The following is a 22,040-nucleotide window of genomic DNA, read 5'->3' on the forward strand; positions in this document are numbered from 1 at the left end:
TGACTTTTATTGTGGAAGTTAATTGCATAACCAACCACTAAGGAGAGGTGATACCGGGGTTTGAATTTTCTCATCCTGATTTTGAACAGCAGCCACTATACCAAAATGGCTCTACGATTGTCTTTGCCTTCCAGGGACTCTGCTAGGTGTCACAGTACATACAAAGCTGGGCAGGCAGTCTTCCTTTATTAAGTTTAAGAAGTTTTTCTAATCATTAATGTGAGATTCCCCATTCCTCCTTACCAATTCTCCTCAGGTAGCTTTTGATTTTGAGCTCTTTTCCAATTTGCATAGAATAAAGAGAAAAAGAAAGAAAGATACATGCACTCACATACATGTAAGTAGAAAAAAATAACATATACAAAATAAAGAAAAGGCCACAAAAAACCGGGCAACTTTTCTTTTCTGTAGCCTTTTACAAAGCGTATTCACATTTGTTAATTTCATAGACTGTATATAGCAATCTGGTAAAATGAGAAAGGTGTATATTTTCCTTTTCACAGGGAGAGAAATAGAGGTTGTGTTTCTATCCAAAACCTCATATATTCATTCTCCGTGGTGAAACTGGAATTGGCAAAGGAAAAATTGAAGATTGGCTCATTCATCATTTTTTATCTTCTTTCAAGCTGGAAAGGTTGGAAAGCTATAAACTTCATTTGGACAGCTTCATTTGCTGCTAGGATTCTAGGTGAATTCAGGAGATATTTGGGAGATAGGAGTGGGTCAGAGGCCATGTCCTAAGGCCCAGGCTGTTAGTGCTAACAAGATAGTTGATGCATGAGGTCTTCTTAAAGGTGCTTTTCAGTGTTTATTCTCCAGATTTCTCAATGTTGAGAAGCTGAAGCCATAGGAGTTTCCTGATCCCAGGATTTCAGTTCCAACAACCGTATTTACACGTGTGAGCCTCCTTCCAGAATAGATGGTGGAGCTCACGGAGGCAGGTGCTCCCCTAGTGGAAGAGACTGGTATTGTTCTGGAACTTACTCCAAACTTGCTTACTTAGCCTTCCCAGTTTTGTAAGCACCTAATTCCCTATATTGAATCCTTTCCTGGTAAACACTTTAGTATTTTCTGTTTCCTGCACTGAAATCATATACGCTCCCAGGTAAGAGATCAAATTCTTGCCAGAACTTCTGGAGGCAATGCATTATTGCATTTCAAGCAAAAGGAAATGAAATACCTTTTTGTTTGTTTCCTTCAAACAAAAGGAAAGCAATGCTTTATTGCATTTCAAACTAAAGGAAATGCAATACCTTTTTGTTTGTTTCCTTCAAACAAAAGGAAAGCTAATGCCTGAGTATACTGAGAAGGAACAACCTACTTTGCATTTTCTTAAAATCAGTTCAGTTCCTATTAACTTGCCTGGAGAATCTAAGACCTTCTTAGGAGCATTAAAAAGTCAAGGGTTAGAAAATAAAGAAAAATATACAGGTTGTTACTTTCTGCCCTTGGGTAAAGTATACTGATCACAACCCTTTAGATTTATATATTATGTTATGTTTTATGAAGCATTCATAATATCTCATTCAGTTCATGAAACAGACCTCTGAGGTAAGCATGAGAGCAACTCTAAGTCACATTCTACCCATTAGAAAATAAGGAACTTTATGAAGCCTGGGCAGTATTGTTATTTTCCTTTCTGGGGCTACGTATTTGGCACCTGGTGGTGTCTAGCACAGAATAAGCCTATAATAAAATCTCAGTGAATTAATGAATCTGTGAATTAAGTTCTGGGAGGTTAAGGATCTTGCCATGGTCACAAAGACAGTAAGTGATAGAACCAAGATTTCAGAAACCAAACCGTATGCAATTCTACCAGAGCAAACTAATAAATAACATTCAGGTGATTCCCCGAGATCCTTCATAATTCTTGTCTGACAGAAGAAAACTGCTGTGGGGGTCAAGATACATGATCCCGTTAGAATCTTTACACTTAGATTCAAGTCCTGACTCGGTCACTTTTTAGCTTGTGACAATTTCACTGAGTCTCAGTTTCTACATGTATAAAATGAGAATGATAATTGCTACTTTATCCTCGGGAAGGAAGAGACCATGTATGGACGTGCTCATTGTTACCCACAGATGAACCGTGCAATGTTTATAGTTTGTTTTTTTTAAAAAGGCAAAGGTGAGGAGCATAGATTCTAATGGGCTGAGTGCTGATTTTGATGCATTGGCATTCTTCCAAAGTCTTCATTTACTGTTTATAATTTATATAGAGCACAAGGCACCCACGGCATTTTGACGCTTATGCAAATGTGTTTTAAATGTATCTAGTATATTGAGGAGGCTGCTATCTCCCACATGTCTGTCTTGCTGTCACAGGGAAAATCACTCTTCTTTGCCAAGATCCTGAATTAGAGCCTCTTGAGTGCCACCCGCATGGTAGGGGAAAGTGAACAAACAGGTCAAGTGATCGACACTTGAGTCAGGCCCTGGGACAGATCTGCTTGGTATCTTCAGTAATTCAAATGCCTCATTGAATCAAGATTTCATTCTTTGTAAAATGAGGAAACTGGAATTGATCTCTAAGTTTGTGTTTGGCTCTGAGAATCTTAGATTTCAGGTTTGCATCTATGTGTTGTTTCCTTGTTTTTTGTTTGTTTTTTAGGTGTACTTTCCAGAGTTCTTCATACAAAATGGGTTTATTTGGCAATCTCAGCTATTATCTGAATTTTAGAGCAAAGTGGAAATTCTCACCAAAAGAGAGACTGGAAATGCTCTCTGAAAATCACTGGAACAACAGATGAGCAGTTCCTATATACAGGTGCACACAGGTGAAAGACCAGCCTCTGCTTTTTGACATTTTATAGCCCTAAGTCATTACTGGAGAAAAAACACTGGCAGGACATGGCTTCCAAATGACTGTACAGGTAAAAGCTAAACTGGTCTTCCAGACTCAGTTACAACCAACACATCACCAAATCCCAAATAAAAGAGTAGGTAAAAAGTTCTAAAATTATCAAAATCAGTGGAGTCAAAATTTTGATATTTTAAATTTCAGCTTCTCTTTTTCAGAGACTTACTTCAAGAAAAATTCAATACTGTGTATTCTCGCTTCCCTGTCGCACCCAGGATTTCATCTCGATTACCGAGGTGATGAGAGGGAGGAGATTACTTAGAATTTCATCTAAATTCCTAAGGAGCACCATGGCTTGGGGGAGGAGCATGCATCTGGTTGGAGGTTGTCCTGCTTCCTCACCTGGCATCTGCAGAGGTGAGTAGGCTGCCCGGTGTTCTTTCTCCTTCAGCTGTTCATTCAGGCACCTCCTGAGACTTCTGTATTTCCATCTGCTTCCTGTCCCAGGATGCATGCTGATATCCTCTGCAGGGATCACCTTGTTCTGATCACAAAGCCCCTGAAAGTCCACAGACTTCCTCTCTCTGCACCCTCCCCAAAGACCTGGAAAGGCCAACTGTGGTCTTGCACTTCCTGGGAATGCAGGATGCCGAGTATAGCTGCCTCTTGGCCTCAGCCTGGTCTGCTCTGAGTCCATGATGGGAAGGTGACCTCTGTAAGAGCCTCAGGTGACAAGTTAGTATTGGTGATTTCCACTTCCAGATCCCCAACCCATTACCCTTTCCCAGCCTTGGAGCTGCACTGGGGGTGGGGGTAGAATGGGAGGGAGCGCAGGACCCACCTGCAACCTCCCCATGAAAATCTGACCCTGTAGCTCTTCCATCTGACTGTATCCATACTCCTTTTTCTGGAAAGGCTTTATTTCTTCTTGGGCAGGAAAAGAAAAGCTGGCTCAGGAAATATTCCGATTATATTGTATAAGCCAGAATGTCTGCTTTAGGAATGCAAAAGCCAATAATTGAACTATTTTGTACTTAGAGAACAAATTCTTGAGACAATGGATACAGTAAAAGGAAGTAGGGAGTAGGGACAAAAGGTGGTTATTACTTCTCAGTGGTATCCTGCTGTACAAGTAACTGTACAACTTTTCTTCTGATCCTTTGGCAAAATGAGCTTGGCAAAGGTTGGGGATAAAAAGAATAGTCATGAAAGTTCTTTTACCTCCCTGAGCTAGAAGGGCGAAATCTGGCTAAAGGATAAAAAACATTGAATAGTACACTTTAAGTGGGTGAACTATATAATTATGTATTTTATAACAATATATAATTCATTAAAACATTAAATAATTACTTAATAAATTAAATAGCACATTAATAATAAAAACCAAATATGTATTATTTGCCAAATCCTCACTAAATTCATGCATCATATCTCTTGATTCTCACAATGACCCTTTGAAATAGCTACTATTGTTTGTATTTGAGAATTAAATACAATAAACAGATAAAAAGACGAGTTCACAAAGTTTAAATGTTTTAACCAAAATCACACAAGTAATAAGAAATTGATAAAGCTGAGATTTTGCAACTAGGTTTGTGTGACCCCAAGCCAGCTTTCTTTCCTGCCACCTCAGGTGCTGCCTGCACACTTGGAACAGAGACAAGACCCACAAATTATAATCCTGAAAAAGAATGTTTAGGAATAGCACTGCTTTTCTGTTCCACAAAAGAGGACAGTGATTTAGCTTGAATCATGTTTTGCTGGTGAGACTTTACATATGTTTAAAACTCTGTGCATCCATATAGGACCAATGGTGGTAAAGTGTTCTCATGAGCTGGTACAGGCCTTGGGGATATCCAATGGATAGTGCTTTCAGGGTTCACTCCTCTACTTAAGCTCTCACAGTGCCCACTAGGGATTTGGAATAGCGTGGGGGCCTTTCCCTTAGCACCCCCAATCTTGAAAAAGTCTTCAGTCTTTTGTTTCAGTGAAGTTGAGCTCAGTTCATGCTGGACCCTCTTCTTCCCCATTGCAATAGTTATTGTGAATAAAATCTATCCTTACAGCTTTAGTCAGTGTCCAGCTTTGTTTATCTTTGACACATAACAAGAGAAAGACAGAGACGATCCTGTTTCGAATCTCTTGTATATGCCAGTCTTCAAAACCACTCTATCTAAGTATCATGGTCCATGAAGGTTGATAAGGTGAATTCTAGGATCCTTTTCAACTTCAAAATATGTCTTTAGATCACGTCCCAAGACTGAATCAAAATATTAACCTGTATATTGGTATGCCTCACTGTTGTGTAGATTACCTTTGGATATTTCTTCTTAACCTGATTTGATGGATTGCAAATTTCCAAGAACATCAAACTTCTGCAGAAACTAATTTCAAACCATATATATGAACTTTGATCCACCTGAGCCTGGAGACTTTCCTGGCATTAATGATTGTTTGTATCCCCAGAATAGGGAAAAGGCTAAAGGGAGAAATTGTTATACTTTTCTTCCAATTGTATAGTTTCACCACCTTATATTCCTTTCCCTCATCTGTCTAAAACCCCCTGCACCTTCAAGAGGAGTTACTGTACAGTTCCCTTTGCTCTTTAACTCTCATAAAACAAAAGGTGATTCATGTGTTTTTTGATCCTGATTCATGGAAATCCTTAACATCAATTATTGAAATGTCTTTCTGTAAAAAGTAAAGAAAAAAAATCACCTTTGTGCTTTAACTTTTCACACTACATTTGGCAAGTAAAACATGTTTTATAGGAGGAAAACCTTTTATGTCACAGATCTCAATTTAAATGTGGACCCAGTTAAAGCTGTTCCCCCCACCTCGCAGACAGATTTGGGAGTGGGGAGGGAACTTTATCATGAATAATATGTACCTGAGACCTATTTTCAATTCTGAGCTTGTAAACACTCATTTTTCCACGCAGAGAATACATATTATAAGAGCTGTTCCACTCTATCAGTTATAGCTAATGCATGTTCTGAGAAATCCCTTAAATAACTAATTTTCTGGCAACGGAGACTATCTTATTAAAAAGTCATTTTAGTTTACTGTGTATTGCTAGGAAAATAAGTTATTAAATAAGAAGCTTACTGCTCAGTTAAGAAACCCTTTCAAAAGCATAATTAATAGAAAGGAAGAATAGGGAAGTGACCCAGGATCCCCACTGTCTGAGGGGCCCTTGGTATGCTCATTGGAACAGCAGTGTCATAAAATGCACACCTTTATACTTTGTAAGTCAGACAGACCTTGGTTGGATCTTGATGGGCACACATAATGGGCAATTAAGGCCCTTAGCTAAGCCTGAATTTTCTCATGTTCTTTGAAGGTTATTTTTATTATTATTATGCTTCTTGGGAAAATCACTGGAGTTTTACTTTATTTCATTTTATTATTTTAGGTAACATATTTATAAGTTCAAAAAGTCCAAGTTATAAATAAGTAAATAAATACATATAAAATATAATAAATTAATCAATGTAACCTTACTATAGACATTGCTCTGCACTTTACAGTTTCCTTACCTATGTTGGAGATCTTTCCATTAAGTACATAAGAGCTTATTTTTCTTTATGTTACATTGTATGGATACACGATAGTTTTTTACATTAAATCTTACATATAGACCTTTAGGTACTTTCCAGTCTTTTCTTTTAATTTAAATAATGCTTCAACGAATAAACTTAAACATACAAAAATTCACAAATATGCAAGTATATCTGCAGAATTGATTATTAGGTAAAAATGCATCTTCATTCATTGCTTTGATGCAACTTTCAATATGTTCTGCATAGTGGCTATTCCAATTCCCATTCCTCATTTCCTCCCACAGTAGCAGGTGAACACAGTTATATCAAATGTTTTGTCTGACTTTTGTCAAACTAGACTGGCATGCCAGTCTAGTTCGAATTTGCATTTAGATTATTTTTGACTGAAATTGGGAATTTTATTAATATGTTGAATATCTAGTAATAGTTTTTGATTAATGAACAGTCCAGTCATATCCTTTGCACAATTTGGGGGAGCTTGTTTTTTTTTTATAAATTTATTTATTTATTTATTTTTGTTTATTTTTGGCTGCACTGGGTCTCCATTGCTGTGCGTGGGCTTCCTCTAGTTGTGGCAAACGGGGGCTACTCCTCTTTGCCGTGTGCGGGCTTCTCACTCAGTAGCTTCCCTTGTTGCGGAGCACAGGCTCTAGGCAAGCGGGCTTCAGTAGTTGTGGCACAAGGGCTTAGCTGCTCCACGACATGTGGGATCTTCCCGGACCAGGGCTCGAGCCTGTGTCCCCTGCATTGGCAAGCGGATTCTTAACCATGGTGCCATCAGAGAAGCCCCGGGGGATTGTTATTCTTTTCCTCATCCATGTGTTGGGCCTTTTATAAATTAAGGAAATTAGCTTTGTGTCTGTGATATGAATTGCCAATGTTTAATATGTCAAAACTACCATAATATATTTTTTTAAATTTGATGTAGTTTTAGAAGTTGAATGCTTTATGGCATTTATTTACACATCATGAAGGACCTTGCCATTTCAGAAGTTATACAGTAATTCTTCCATTGTTTCTTTCATTACGTTTTGATGTATTTTGTACATTTAAACCTTTTTTATTATTTGGAAATTTTCCTGGTTAACATTTGAAGTATAGGCACAATCATTTTTATTTCTTTTCATATGTCTACGTATTCATGCCAAGATGTTTTTTAAAGAGCCAATATTTCTCCCAAGTATTTTAGACTTTACTTTTGTCACAACTAAATTTCTGTATGGATATGGGTCTATTTCTAGGATGTGTATTCTAATAATTTAATGTCTTTAGTTCATGTAACATATCAATACCATTTAACAATTTTGTAATTACTTAAATATCCAGTAGGTGTAGACTCTAGTCATAACTATTTTTTTCTTCTTTTTAAATGTGTTTTTTATTGTGGTAAAAGTCACATAATATAAAACATACGATTTTAACCATATTTAACTCTAGAGTTCAGTGGCACTAAGTATTTTCACATTGTTGTGCAACTCTCACCATCATATATCTCTTGAATTTTTTGCCTTCCTAAGCTGTAACTCTATCCCCATTAAACACTAACTCCTCATTCCCCACCCAGCCCCCCACCCTAGCCCCTGGCAGCTAGGGGGCTGACTCTATGAATTTGGCTATTCTAGGTACCTCATATAAGTGGAATCAGACAGTATTTTTTCTGCATCTAATAGTCATTACTATTTTGATTCATATTTGTCCGTTCTATTCTTGATTAATTTTTCACTAAAAAAGTTTGGAATAATCTTTTCTATCGAAATAAAAAAGACAAATGAAAACAAAGTGCATTGTTATTTTTATGAGTATAATGGTAAATTATTAAATGTATAGTTTAACATGGACAAATTGACTTATTTACTGTTTTAAAGTCCCCATCCAAAATTATAATGTACATTCCATTTGTTCAAGCTTTCTTTTATATTCCTTCAAAGACGTTTGGAGTCTTAAAGTTTACTTTATCTCTTGTATTTCAGATCATAAAAAGGATCTCCTTTATCCCATGTAATTCTACTTTATTCCATGTTCTTGCTTATTGGTTTTACTCATTTATGTATTTCTATGCTGTATCCCATAACAAAATTGTTACTGCTTGCATTGGTTGCAATAATTTCTCAGTTGATTATCTTTTATTTTCCAGATAATCATTTTACCTGCCAGTAGTGATAATTTTAATTCCTACTTTACCATTTTTATACTTTTTTTTTTTTTTTTTTTTTTTTTTAGCGGTACGCGGGCCTCTCACTGTTGTGGCCTCTCCCGTTGTGGAGCACAGGCTCCAGACGTGCAGGCTCAGTAGCCATGGCTCACGGGCCCAGCCAGTCCACGGCATGTGGGATCCTCCCAGACCAGGTCACGAACCCGTGTCCCCTGAATCGGCAGGCGGACTCTCAAGCACTGCACCACCAAGGAAGCTCTACCATTTTTATACTTATAATGTATTTCTCTTATATATTTATGTTTGCTTGTATTTAGCAATATGATAATTAATAGTCAGTGTCCTTGCCCTAGGCTTTGCTAAGAATCCTTTCTTGTTTTCCTTTCATGTGTGTTGGCTTTGAGACTGAGGTGAAAGTATATTTACTAATGTTATAAATTATTATATTTGTATTTTTTGTTTTTTTCTGAAATCAATAATAGATATTTAATTTTATCAAAGACCACTTTAATGTCTACAGATGTAATCTTTTTCCCCTGAAATCAAGTAATATGATTAATTATATTAAAACATTCTTAGTTTTGAATCATTATCTTCCTGAGTATTACATAATGATGGTCTACTAATTTTTCAAATATGCTTCTAAAATCTACTTGCTGAAACTGAATTTATGATTTTTGCATCAAATCATTTATTTCATTTTTTTTGTTATCTATCTTCTCCCATTACAATAAAGGTCTTTAAGGACAAAATTTATCTTCTTTTTTTTTTCATTAAAACCTCAGCATCTAAAACTGCCTGTCATATAAGTAATTTCTCAAGAATATATTGACATTTATTAATTCAATGAACTGAGATTTTTCTGTTTCACCTCTTTTGTTGAATTTCAGTGTCAATTTATATCACACAAATCTTGAAAACAATTCAAATAGCTTTGGAATTATCACTGCTTTAAAGTTATAGTTAGTTTTAATCAGTAGGAACACTTACCTTGGAATTCTAAATGCAGTTATGCCTTAAGTAGAAAATTTTGTATGGTTGGGTTAGGAGACATTTAGTTTCATTTAACACTTAAAAAGAAATTTTTTATCTTAACACAGTTTATTTGTTATTTAATAAATATTTTTTGTCCCTATATAGTACTGAACCTTATTTGTATATCTATTGATCAATTATCTATCTATTTAGATTATCTAGAAGAAGTCCACATATAATTTAAGAACAAGAACAAAGAATCACACTTATGTCTCATTAAACATTATAACATTTTGTTTTCTTGCTTTGTAATCTCTGAGAATGGAATCATATTATTTGTGGTCATCTATGGTATTTTAGCTCAATATAAATTTACTCTTGTTGCTGTATATTTTTCTGATTGACTCATTTTCATTGTAGTACAATATTTCACACATTGGGTTTTTAGCAGTTTCTTGACAGTATGAGCTGCACTGCTGTAAGTATTTTTGCCTTTGTTTTATGGTACTTAAGAGCTTCTCTACAAGAAAGTTCTATAAATGGGACTGCTGGTTGGTACTATGCACCCATTCGAGTTTATAATATAACTCCCAATTATTTGTCAAAATGATTGGATTAATTTACAATCCCATCAGCAATATGCCAAGGTTCATTAATAAATATTTACATTTGATATTATTAGACTTTTTTTTTTTGCCAGTCTCATGGCGTAAAATGATATTTAATTGTGGTCTTAATCTAGATTTACCTACTTACTAATGAAGTGGAGCATACTTAACATGTTTTTTTTGTTTGTTTTTTGTTTTTTTTACTGTGTATGTTTATTGCCCATTTGTCTTTCCTGTGCAATTTTAGTTAACTATTAATTTGGATTGCTTTAATGGTTATAGTGTTTTTCAGGCTTTCTATTTTTTTCTTATGTCAGTTTCAGTAATTTATAATTTCTAGAATTTCCTGAGTTTTAAACATATTGTATATGGTAATTCACAAATTATTTTAGATATTTTCTTGTTTAATTTGATTTCTACTTATGGTTTCCTTTTTATTCCTAATGTTGCTCATTTGTGTCTGATGTTCTATTGAATCTCACCAAAGGATTAATTTAGTCTTTATTTTTCTTTGACCAGAAGATTTGGTTCGTTTCTGTTGGGTCTTACATGCTGACATCAACCTGAGGCTATTTAATCCCTCTTGAGAGTCCCTACTTTAATGGAGGAATCTCGAGTTCATCTCCTACTCTGCCCAAGGTAAAGCAGATGATCATAGCAGTGTTTGCATTCAAGAAGATACTGTCTTATATGTTTACTTATCTCTCCTCATCCCTGTTTTGCTTCCTGGATTGTTGTCATCTTTGTTATTTGTTTATTTTTTGTTTGTTTTAACCCTTAGAGATTTTCTTTAATTTCTAATGAGCCAGAAGTACCCTAGAAATTACAATTTTATAGTTTTTTCATGAACGAGGTATGTTTAGAAGGAGAGTTTTTCAGAGAACAGAGCATAATATATTTTTAGAAATCAAAGTACTAATGCATTTATTTTCAAAAATTTAGAAATAATTTGTATCTATTATAATCACCATAAATTTGGGGTTTGCTTAATTATAAAATATTATTTTTTCTTAAAATTGAGTTTAATTAATTTATATTTATGGATATACATATATGCTAAGGTTTAGATTTGTCAGTCTATTCTGTTTTTATAACCTTTAAAAATACTTCATTATAAGGCCTTTCTTCTATGTTTTCTTTTTCATTTATTGTTTATATGATATTTTGGAAGGTTTTTATGTTGCTTACATTAATAATCACAATTTATATATGATATCCTTAAATTTCTATTTTGTATTGTATCTTAAATTCCTATTCTTAAGACATTTGTATTTGTTTCCTACTGATTACATTCAACAAAATAAGAGATCAAAATTAATAATTGCCAAATAGGTAAAGAAAGTGTTCATAATGAATGACAATAAGAAAAACGAAGTAAAGAAAGTATTTAAGCCTCCCTGAGAAATTCAGAAACTGGAATTAACAGATACAAAATATGGAACAGTTGTTGTGTTAATAGGTTAAAGTAAAGAAGGGGGTGGGACTGAGATGGTGAAGTAGGAAGACCCTGACTCACCTCCTTCCACAGGCATAACAAAATTACAAGTATTTAAAGAGAAACTGTTGATAATAAAACCTAGAAGACTAGCAGAAAAGATCCTCTACCACTAAAGATATAAAGAAGGAACTACAACAAGATGGGAGAGAGGGGCAGAGATGCAATATAGTTAAGAATTATACTCCTGGGCAGATGACCCAAAAAGGAGGATAATTACAATTGCAGAGGTTCTACCCCAGGAGTCAGGGGTCTGAGCCCCACTTTAGGTTACCCAGCCTGGGGGTCCTCCACTGGAAAAATGAGCCTCTAGAATATTTGGATTTGAAGACCAGAAGAGCTTACTTTTGGGGGAGCCAGAGGGCAGGGGGAAATAAAGACTCTACTCTTAAAAGGTGCACATAAAATCTCACACACTCCAAGACAGGGAACAGAAGCAGTAATTTGAAAGGAGCCTGAGTCAGACCCACTTGCTGACCTTAGAGGACCTCCCAGAGAATTGAGAGGAAACTGGAGCCCACCCTGGGGACATAGACACTGGTGGCAGCCATTTTTAGGAGCACTTTCTATGATGAGGACACTGGTTCTGACAAGCACCATTTTGGAATCTTCCCTCTAGCTTATTAGCATCAGGACCTAGCTCTGCCTACCAGCCTGTTGGCACCATTATTGGGATGCCTAAGGTCAAGCAACTAGCTGGGGGGAGATACAGCCCAACTTACCTGCAGGCCTGCTGCCTTAAGATCACCTGACCCCATAGCCTAGCCTGACCCAGTCCTGTCCACCAGAGAGCCCAAGACCTTGCCCTGCATAACAGTGCACTTGCACTAGCCCCAGGACCACCAGAACCCTGCAGCCAGTGACCCTGAGACTAGTCTTATTTACCAGTAGGTGGTCATCAGCCTCAGAAACCCCTGGGCCCTGACACCAACCACCAGTGGGCTGACATTAGGTGTGAGGCCACCACAGCCCCATAGCCTGCCATGACAGGACACAGACAATCCATCAGCATTTCAGCACCAGCCCTGGGAACTCTTGGGTCCCAGCCCAGGCCACCAGGAGTCCAACACAAGCTCTGGAACACTTTGGGACCATCAGCCAGCTGCCCCAGGTACCAGCCCTACCTGCCAGTAGGCTAACACCAGCTTCAGGACACCATGAACCCTGCAGTCAGCTGTGACAAGAACCAGTGTGCCCACTCGTAGTCCAACACCAGCTCTAATACCCCCAGGGCTCTACAGCCAGACACCCCCAGGGACCCAGCTCCATCCACCAGTGAGTTAACACTAGACTTAGGATCCCCCAGGGCAGAAGCCCCATCCAGCAGGGGGCCTACACTGGCCCTGAGACACCTTGGACCCCTCAGCTAGCTAGTCCAGGATCCAGTCATGAACACCAATGGGCAAACACCAGCTTTGGAACCCCTCACAAACTCCATAGCCAGGCATTTCAGGAACTAGACCTGCCAACCAAGAGATGGACACTAGATCCAGTGCCCCCAGCCCTGCAACCACCCACAACAGAACCAACTCCACATACCAGTGGGCCAGTATTAACCCCAGGGCCCCATAGGGCTTCACAGCCATCAGCCTCCTGAACAAGACCCACTCACTAGTGCCCAGCAGCCTCCACACAATGCAGGGCCTGGCAACCAATCTGAGTGAGGGCAGCCACATCTACCACACTGCCCACAGTAGTCAGCCTGCAACAATAGAAGGACCCATGCAGCCCACATTGGGTACAATACTAGAGCATATAGCCTGGATATCAGAGAGGAGTGAGCTGCTGGAATGCATAGGCTATCTCCTACAAGAGGCCAGTTCTCTAAGATTGGGAAATATAACCACACTACTACATACCTAGAAATAAAAAACAGCAAGTTAGGCAAAATGAAGCAACAGAAGAGTAAGTTGAAAGAACAAGATAAAGCTCTAGAAGAAGAACTAACTGATATGGCAATAGGCACTCTACCTGATAAGAATGCAAGGTAATGATTATAAAGATGTTTAAAGAACTCAGGAGAAGATTAAATAGAGTTAGAAGTTAGAAAATATAAAGAAGAACCAAAGAGAGATGAAGAATACAATAATAGAAAGAAAAAAAAAATACACTAGAGGGAATCAAGAGATGTTAGAGAAGAACATATCAGCCAGCTGGAAGACAGAATAGTGGAAATCACTGAAGCTGAATGGAAAAAAGAATAAAAAGAAATGAGGACAGTTAAGAGACATCTAGGACAACATCATGCATACTAGCACTCACATTACAGAGGTCCCAGAAGGAGAAGAGAGAGAGAAAGAGGTAGAGAACATACTTGAAGACATAATAGATGAAAACTTCCCTAACTTGGCAAAGGAAAAAGACATCCAGATCCAGGAAGCACACAAAGCTCCCAAAAGGATCAACACAAGGAGGACCACACCAAGACATACTGTAATTAAAATGGAAAAAAAATAAAGATAAAGATAGAATATTAAAAACAGCAAGGAGAAGCAACAAGTTATGTACAAGGGAACTCCCATAAGGTTATAAGCCGACTTTTCAGCAGAAACTCTGCAGGGAGTGGCACAATATATTTAAAGTGATGAAAAGCAAAAACCTACAACCAAGACTACCCTACCCAGCAAACATTCATTCAGATTTAATAGAGAGATCAAAAATTTACAGACAAGCAAAAGCTAAAAAAGTTCAGTACCACCAAACCGGCTGTACAAGAAATGTTAACAGGGCTTCTCTAAGAAAAGGCCACAACTACAAACATGAAAATTATGAAAGGAGAACTCTCATCAATAAAGGCATATATACAGTAAAGGTAGTAGATCAACCATGTATAAAGCTAGTAGAATAGATAAAAGACAAAAGCATTAAAATCAGCAATATCTACAATAAGGAGTTAAGGGATACACAAGGCAAAAAGATGTACATTATTATATCAAAAACAGTAAACGGGGCTTCCCTGGTGGCGCAGTGGTTGAGAGTCCGCCTGCCGATGCAGGGGACACGGGTTCGTGCCCCGGTCTGGGAAGATCCCACGTGCCGCAGAGCGGCTGGGCCCGTGAGCCATGGCTGCTGGGCCTGCGCGTCCGGAGCCTGTGCTCCGCAAGGGGAGGGGCCACAGCAGTGAGAGGCCCACCTACCGCAAAAGAAAAAAAAAAAAAAAACAGTAAACGGGTTGGGAGTGAGTAATTATGCAGGGTTGTTAAAATGCATTTGAATGTAAGAGATCAGCAAGTTAATATAATCACATGGATATATGAATCACTATATATAAACCTCAGGGTAACCAAAAACTAAAAAAATATATAATAGATACACACAGGAAAAAAGAAAAGGAATCTAAACATAACAATAAAGGTAGTCATCAAATCACAAGAGAAGAGAACTAAAGAACAAGAAGGGAACAAAAAATAACTACAAAAACAACCTGAAAACAATTAACAAGAAGTGTCTACTTATCAAAAATTACTTTAAAAGTAAATGGACTAAATGTTCCAATCAAAAGACATAGAGTAGCTGATGGATGCAAAAACAAAGAGCCATAAATATACTGCCTACAAGAGACACACTTCAGATCTAAAGACACACAGACTGAAAGTGCCAGGATGGAAAAAGGTGTTCTATGCAAATGGAAATGAAGAGAAAGCTGGGGATATCAGACAAAATAGACTTTAAACTTATATTGTAACAAGATACACTAAAATTATTCTTGGAATTCTGGGTTTATTTTTAACATACTTAACCCTTTTTGAAATCATTCTAAAAGGTATGTCTTGTTTGTAGAGATAATATACTCTCTTATAGTAAACAATAATATAATACAAATGCAATACAGAAAACAAGTGAAATACGGCAGTGACTTTTTGTAGGAGTTGGGTCCCAAGATGGCTCCCAACGATCCCTGACTTCAGATATTTATAACCTTGTGTAGTCCCCTCCCATGTTATATCAGTCTGATTAGAAATAGAATAGGGCAGAAGTGATGATATCATAGGTTTCTCTCTTTTGGATCGCTTCGTCTGAAGGGTGCAAACTGTCATGTGTGAGGAAATGATGATTTGGTGAGTAACTGAGGCCCCCAGCAATCAGCCAGAAAGAATGGAGAATTCTGGCAAACAGCTACAAAAATGACCTTAGAAATTGATCCTTCAGCCTCAGTCAAGGTTTCACATGACTGCAGCCCAACTGACATCTAGATTCAATCTGAACCAGAATCACCCGGCTAAACTGCCTCTGAATCCCTGAGCCACAAAAACTGAGAAAATAACAGTTTGTTGTTTAAGCCACTAACGTTTTGGAGTAATTCATTATATGGCAGTAAACAACTAAAAAATGTGACTAATACAGTTTTTAATGTGTCATAGCTCAGGTTGCCACACAAAGCACCATAGGCTGGATGGCTTAAGCAATAAGAATTGATTTTTCACAGTTCTGAAGGATAAGTCCAAGATCAAGGTGCCAATGCATCTGGGTCCCCATTGAGGGCTCTCTTCCTGGCTTGCATACAAACACCTCCTTTCTGTGTCTTCACATGGCAGAGAGGGTGTTCTCTGGTGGCTCTTCTTATAAGGACAATAATTCCATCATGAGAGCTTCACCCTCAATAAGCGCATCGGAACTTAATTGTCTCGCAAAGGCCCCACTTCTAAATGCCGTCACATTGGAGGGTTAGGGATTCAACATATGCATTTGAGGGGAGAGGCAGCACAATCCAGCCCATAACAATATGAGAAAAATATTAACATTTTGGTGGATATGTAAGCAGTAACTATTAATTGCAGAAACTCCTTCAAAGCCACAGACTCATAGATGACATATTTCAAGCAACCTGGGACATCAAACACCAGTGTTTTCTTCCAGAATCTGCTTGATTTCTCCTTCTGGAACTGGCTATTGTTCCTCTGACTTTTTTTTTTTCTCCCTTACATACACAGATAATTTTATATAAAAAAGATTATCCCATTGCTCTTCCACTCAAAAATATGTTATGGGAGTTTTTCCAAGTCAATGTAAAAAACAAATATGCATCAGATTTTGTACAGGCTGCAGAGCATTCCATTACTTGAATAACCATCATTTATATAACCTATCCAATATTGATGTACATTTAGCTTGTTTCCATTGCTTTGATTAACAAAATGGAGATGAATATCCTTGTACATTCATCTTTGTAGTACTGCTAAATTACTGCCTTAGGAAAAGTTTCTAAAAGTGCAATAGCTTTGCCAAAGCAACGGACACCACATTTCAAATGATTTATTTTCCTTTTCTATTTGATATTGCATGCTCATCATTTGCTGAAGTGATATGTTTGTTCCCTGTCAAAAAAAGGGAACCAAGCTAAATCCCTTCCTACTTCACCTTGAACATATCATTCTATTATTTTCTAATTTACTATAATTATTTATTTAGACAAAGTAAGAGTCATATTTGAATTTTTCTTTATGCCATGCTTTTTAAAATGAGTGATAATTTACCATGACATTAGATTGATTTTTTAGCACTATCTTGCTTCTCTCAACTTTATTAAATTTACTTTGAATTACAAAAGTAATACATCTTTTCTGTAATAAGTTTAGCTAACAGAGTATAAATTAACTTACAGTTAACTGTTGCAGGGCTTCTGCAAATTGGCCAGTGGTGATGCCTTTTCTCCATCCACTGCCTGGACTCACCATCAAAGGGAAAAACACTCCTTTTTGTGTTTAGTCCCTCTCCTTAATTTTAAAATTTTGTTTGTTTGTTTCACAGTAAGAATATGTATTTGGTGGGGTAGTCTTATGTTCTGAACATGTAGAGCTGTTGACAGCACTAGACTGTGTTGTCTCAGAAAGGGGAAGATGCATGCAGTTTTAAAAGTGAACTGGCTCGGGCTTCCCTGGTGGGGCAGTGGTTGAGAGTCCGACTGCTGATGCAGGGGACACAGGTTCATGCCCCGGTCCGGGAAGATCCCACATGCCGTGGAGCGGCTGGGCCTGTGAGCCATGGCCACTGAGCCTGCGCTCCACAACGGGAGAGGCCACAACAGTGAGAGGCCCACATACCTCAAAAAATAAAAAAAGATAAAAAAAGTGGACTGACTCAAAAATGGGAATACCTGGGGAGTTTCTGAGGAATGACAGTGAGCTAACTGCAGTCAAACACAGTAGATCCAGATGGGGCTGATGTGACCACTGGATGATTCTGGACACTAGGCTCCAGCACTGAGGCCATGAGAAACTGAGTAGAATCCCCTGTGGTCAAGCTATAGAAAAGGGATTTGGAAATACCAGCCCCTGATCCCTAAGGAATCTATTATCACAGTATAAGCTGTGGTCCTTCTTCTTTTCCTGGACCATGTAAATCTAGGGATGGGGAGAAGGCCCTAAACATGTCTTATCTTAGACTTCTTTCCATCCTTGGGTACTGGGGACAAGCAAATTGAATTCTATATATATATATATATATATATATTTTTTTTAATTTTCAAAAATGTGGCACTGTTGCACCGTGACTATCATAGAATGACCAATGCTGGTAATACTGATTGCTACATTCATTCATTCATTCATTCATTCATTTATCCCTCCAACTAACGGATAGTCATAGTCACTGCTCCCACAAAGCTTACAGTTGAATATGGAAGGCAGACTTTAAAATATTATAGAAATGCATGAATTATTACATCCTCCAGAATGAGAAGGCTGCCTGACCAATCCAACTTATTATCAATTTTAGCCAGGGTTTCTCTGCTCAGAACATCATTTCTGAACCAGCTCTTAAATAATATTTTTAAAGCATCTCTTTGGTGATGGTGGAGCAGAAAAGGATCTTGCCAGTTCCTACATAAAATAGTGAGTCCATTAATTCATCTCTTGACTCATTCTTTTCTTTTTTTGCACCTGTAACTGAGTATTTGATTTAAATGCATTCGCCTCTTTGTTTATTCTTCTCTCTTCATAATGGGGGTGTCAGTACATGATGGCAGGGACTTGGCTTTCTTCACTGTATTTGTCATGCCTCAGAAAAGTTCCAAAGGCATAGTATATACTGGGCAAATGTTTTCTGGATAAATAAACATCCAGAAGGCATGTCACCTCAGGATGTCAATATCTGAGCTGCCATATAAAAAAATATGAAAATCTTGAACAAATATAGTATTTTTCTACAAAAGCTAAATGTTATGACCTCTGAGATATGTGACATCTGACTTCTCAATTCCTTTTTCTCCTCAAATCTAGAAACACTTTAGCCAGTCAGATTGTCCTCAACAGAGACCCTGTCTCAAGATCTCAGACTTGGAGCTCTGTCTCAGAAGCCCCCTTCCCTCTTCTCTGAGCCCAGTGCATTTATCCATCCCTCCTTTTCTTTTAGAGGTAAACAATGCAAACAAATACTCCATACATAGAAGTGCAGCATACCTTTGTTACAATATCAACGTTCCTATTAAGGCACCTGAGAAACATACCCAAGTTCATGTAGTGAAACTGCCTCTGCTTTCATTTATTAAGAAACCATATGCCCCTCTTTCCAAGTCTTGTGCTTAGAAAGAAAGTTGTCATTACTTTTATTCCTACAGCTTTTGGTATTTGTTTTCTCATGCATTATTTAATGTTTTTGCTGAAATACAGGGATTTCTCCAAGTTTTGCTCTCATCCCCTCACCAAAAAAAAAAAAAAAAAAAAAAATCAAATACAATTGCCCCAAGGTCTTCTTTCTTACTAAGCTATTTTGGGGTGACATCTCCTTTTCACGGTGATGCCCCCTAAAAGGAATTCCCCCACTACTTATAGTCAAATTACAACTATTTATGCTACAACCTTCAGTTTCTCACTGCCATTTCAACAACAGGAATTAAAGCTCTTTATTTTCTACCTTGCTGAAATTTTGCTGTTTAACCCTTTCATTCCCTTGGGCAGGTATCATCATTGTACACCACCATATATATAATAGACACAGTATTTATTTACCAAATGAAGGTCGAATGAGAGGACTTCCCTTTTATTCTGAATTCCTCTAATGCTACTGTTTCCTTTCTTTAAAAAAAAAATCTCCCCTTCTTTTCCCAGTAGTTACATTTTCTACTTAACTCAACTTCTTATCCCCACTGGAGCAAACACTGGTTGAACATGAACTCTAAGCTGTGTACGTAGATAGGTCTGGATAGAGAGATGCATGTCCTAGTTTCCTTTTTGATCTAATTAATATGTTTTCCCTCAAACCAAATGAGGGTATTAGCCAAAAGTTTGTTTGTTATTATTATTATTATTATTATTATTATTATTATTATTGTTATTATTTTGCGGTACACGGGCCTCTCACTGTTGTGGCCTCTCCCATTGCGGAGCACAGGTTCTGGACGTGCAGGCTCAGCGGCCATGTCTCACGGGCCCATCAGCTCCACGGCATGTGGGATCCTCCCGGCCCGGGGCACAAATCTGTGTCCCCTGCATCGGCAGGTGGACTCTCAACCACTGAGCCACCAGGGAAGCCCTGTTTGTTGGTTTTTAAAGTAATACAGACTAGCAGTGTATTGGTGGTGAGTTGTAGTCCAACAGACATTTACAACAGTGAGTTTTTCCTACAAATGACGGAGCATTGGTAGGAAAAACAAAGAAGATAACGAGACTTTGGGACTCAGGTATTATCTTCATTTCTGAGTTCTTTCAGACTTTTAAAATGGTAAATTTCTTTTATGGAAGCAACAAGACTCTGGGACTTTGAACAGTTTGTCTGGTTACAGAATAGATGCCTGTGTCATGATTTGTATTTCAGCCATATCAGAGCTCGGTGAGATACAGAAATCTGGAGTTGGCTACCATGCCTCTTGACCCTACTAAGAATTATGTCCCTTAATCTCCAAGACCTCCATACTATCAGCTGGTCTCCAGAGAACAGCACCAGAGATGCTTAAAATAAATCCATTCAAAGAAATGGCTATTATAAATAACTTCTTTTCCTTTCCTTTGAGTTTACACACAGTTACTCTACATTATTCAGGCATTGAATATCCATGCCGTGAATTATTCAGTCCTACACTGCCTCGTCTCCCTCTTGATGTCTGACTTTTGCCCTTTTTCAAGTCATTAGAAATTTTATTGAGGTAGACAAAGAGAGGGAATCAAGATTAAAGAGATGGCTTATCCATGTCCCTTAATAGGAGATCTGTTAGAAAAAGTGCTGATATTTTGGATAACAAATCACAATTTTTAAATACATGTAATGGATAAAATGACATAGTAAAACTAATGAAATGAACAATAATAGTTTTCACGTTTTTCATTCAACACATAGTTATGTTATGTGTCAAGCACTAAAATAGATGCTCTTAATATAGTGTTGACTAATAAGAAAAATAATAAATAGTAATTCCCTTCAGAATCTTACATTCTAGTCAAGGAAAACAAGTGCAAACATAAACAAGTAAGTATGAAAATTTTAGATAATTACAAGTGCTAAAACAGAATAGTGGGATAGAGAGTTATGATTAGGGAGTTTCTTTAATACTGGGATAGATGTAGTGTTCTATCTTGAAGTGCAAATGCTCAATAGAAAAATTAAAGAATAAGGGAGACCCAACACAGACGCAGGTCATATAAAAATCAAACATAAACTCATCATATAACTTAGCAATTCCACTCTTAGGTATACACTCAAAATAACTGAAAACATTTATTCACACAAGAATGTGCACACAAATGTTCATAGCACCAACATTCATATCCAAAAAAGTGGAAGCAAGTCAAAGTTTCATCAACCAATTGACTGATAACTGATAAACACCATATGGTATAGTTACACAATGGAATATTATGCAGCTATGAAAAATGAATGAACTACTGATACATGCTATAACAGGAATGAACACTGAAAATATTATGCTGAGTGAAAGAATATAGACACAAAATGTCATGTATTGCATGATTCCATTTATATTAAATATCAAGAATAGGCAAATCCATAGAGATAGAAATTAGATTAGAGGTTGCCACAGGCTGAGAGGAAGGAGAATGTAGAATGACTGCAAACAAGTGTGGGACTTCTTTTTGTTGCAATGAAAACATTCTGAAATTAGTGATAGTGGTTATGGTTGCACATCTAGTATATGGATATACTAGAACCCACTGAATTCTAGATTTTAAAGGGGTAAATTTTATGATATATTACTTACATCTCAATAAAAGAGAACTTGATGATTTACGTGTCTGCCTGCTAAAAAATAATCTTTTCAAAACCAAATTCCCTTTATGTCACTTACTAGTTTAAAATAACATCTCCTTGGACCTACAGGATAAAATTCAAACACATGTGGTCAACACATATGTTCTTTATTAACTGGCTTTTTCCTAAGTCCCCAGGCTCATCTCCAGTCATTTCTGTTTACCACTTTCTGAATCATAAAAAATAATTGCCTCTGCTTTTCTACGCCATGAGCTCTTCTGCACTTTACACCTCCTCAACTCATGCTTCT

Source organism: Mesoplodon bidens, assembly GCF_964165515.1.
Source record: "Mesoplodon bidens genome assembly, chromosome: 1".
In the NCBI taxonomy this organism is placed as follows: domain Eukaryota; kingdom Metazoa; phylum Chordata; class Mammalia; order Artiodactyla; family Ziphiidae; genus Mesoplodon; species Mesoplodon bidens.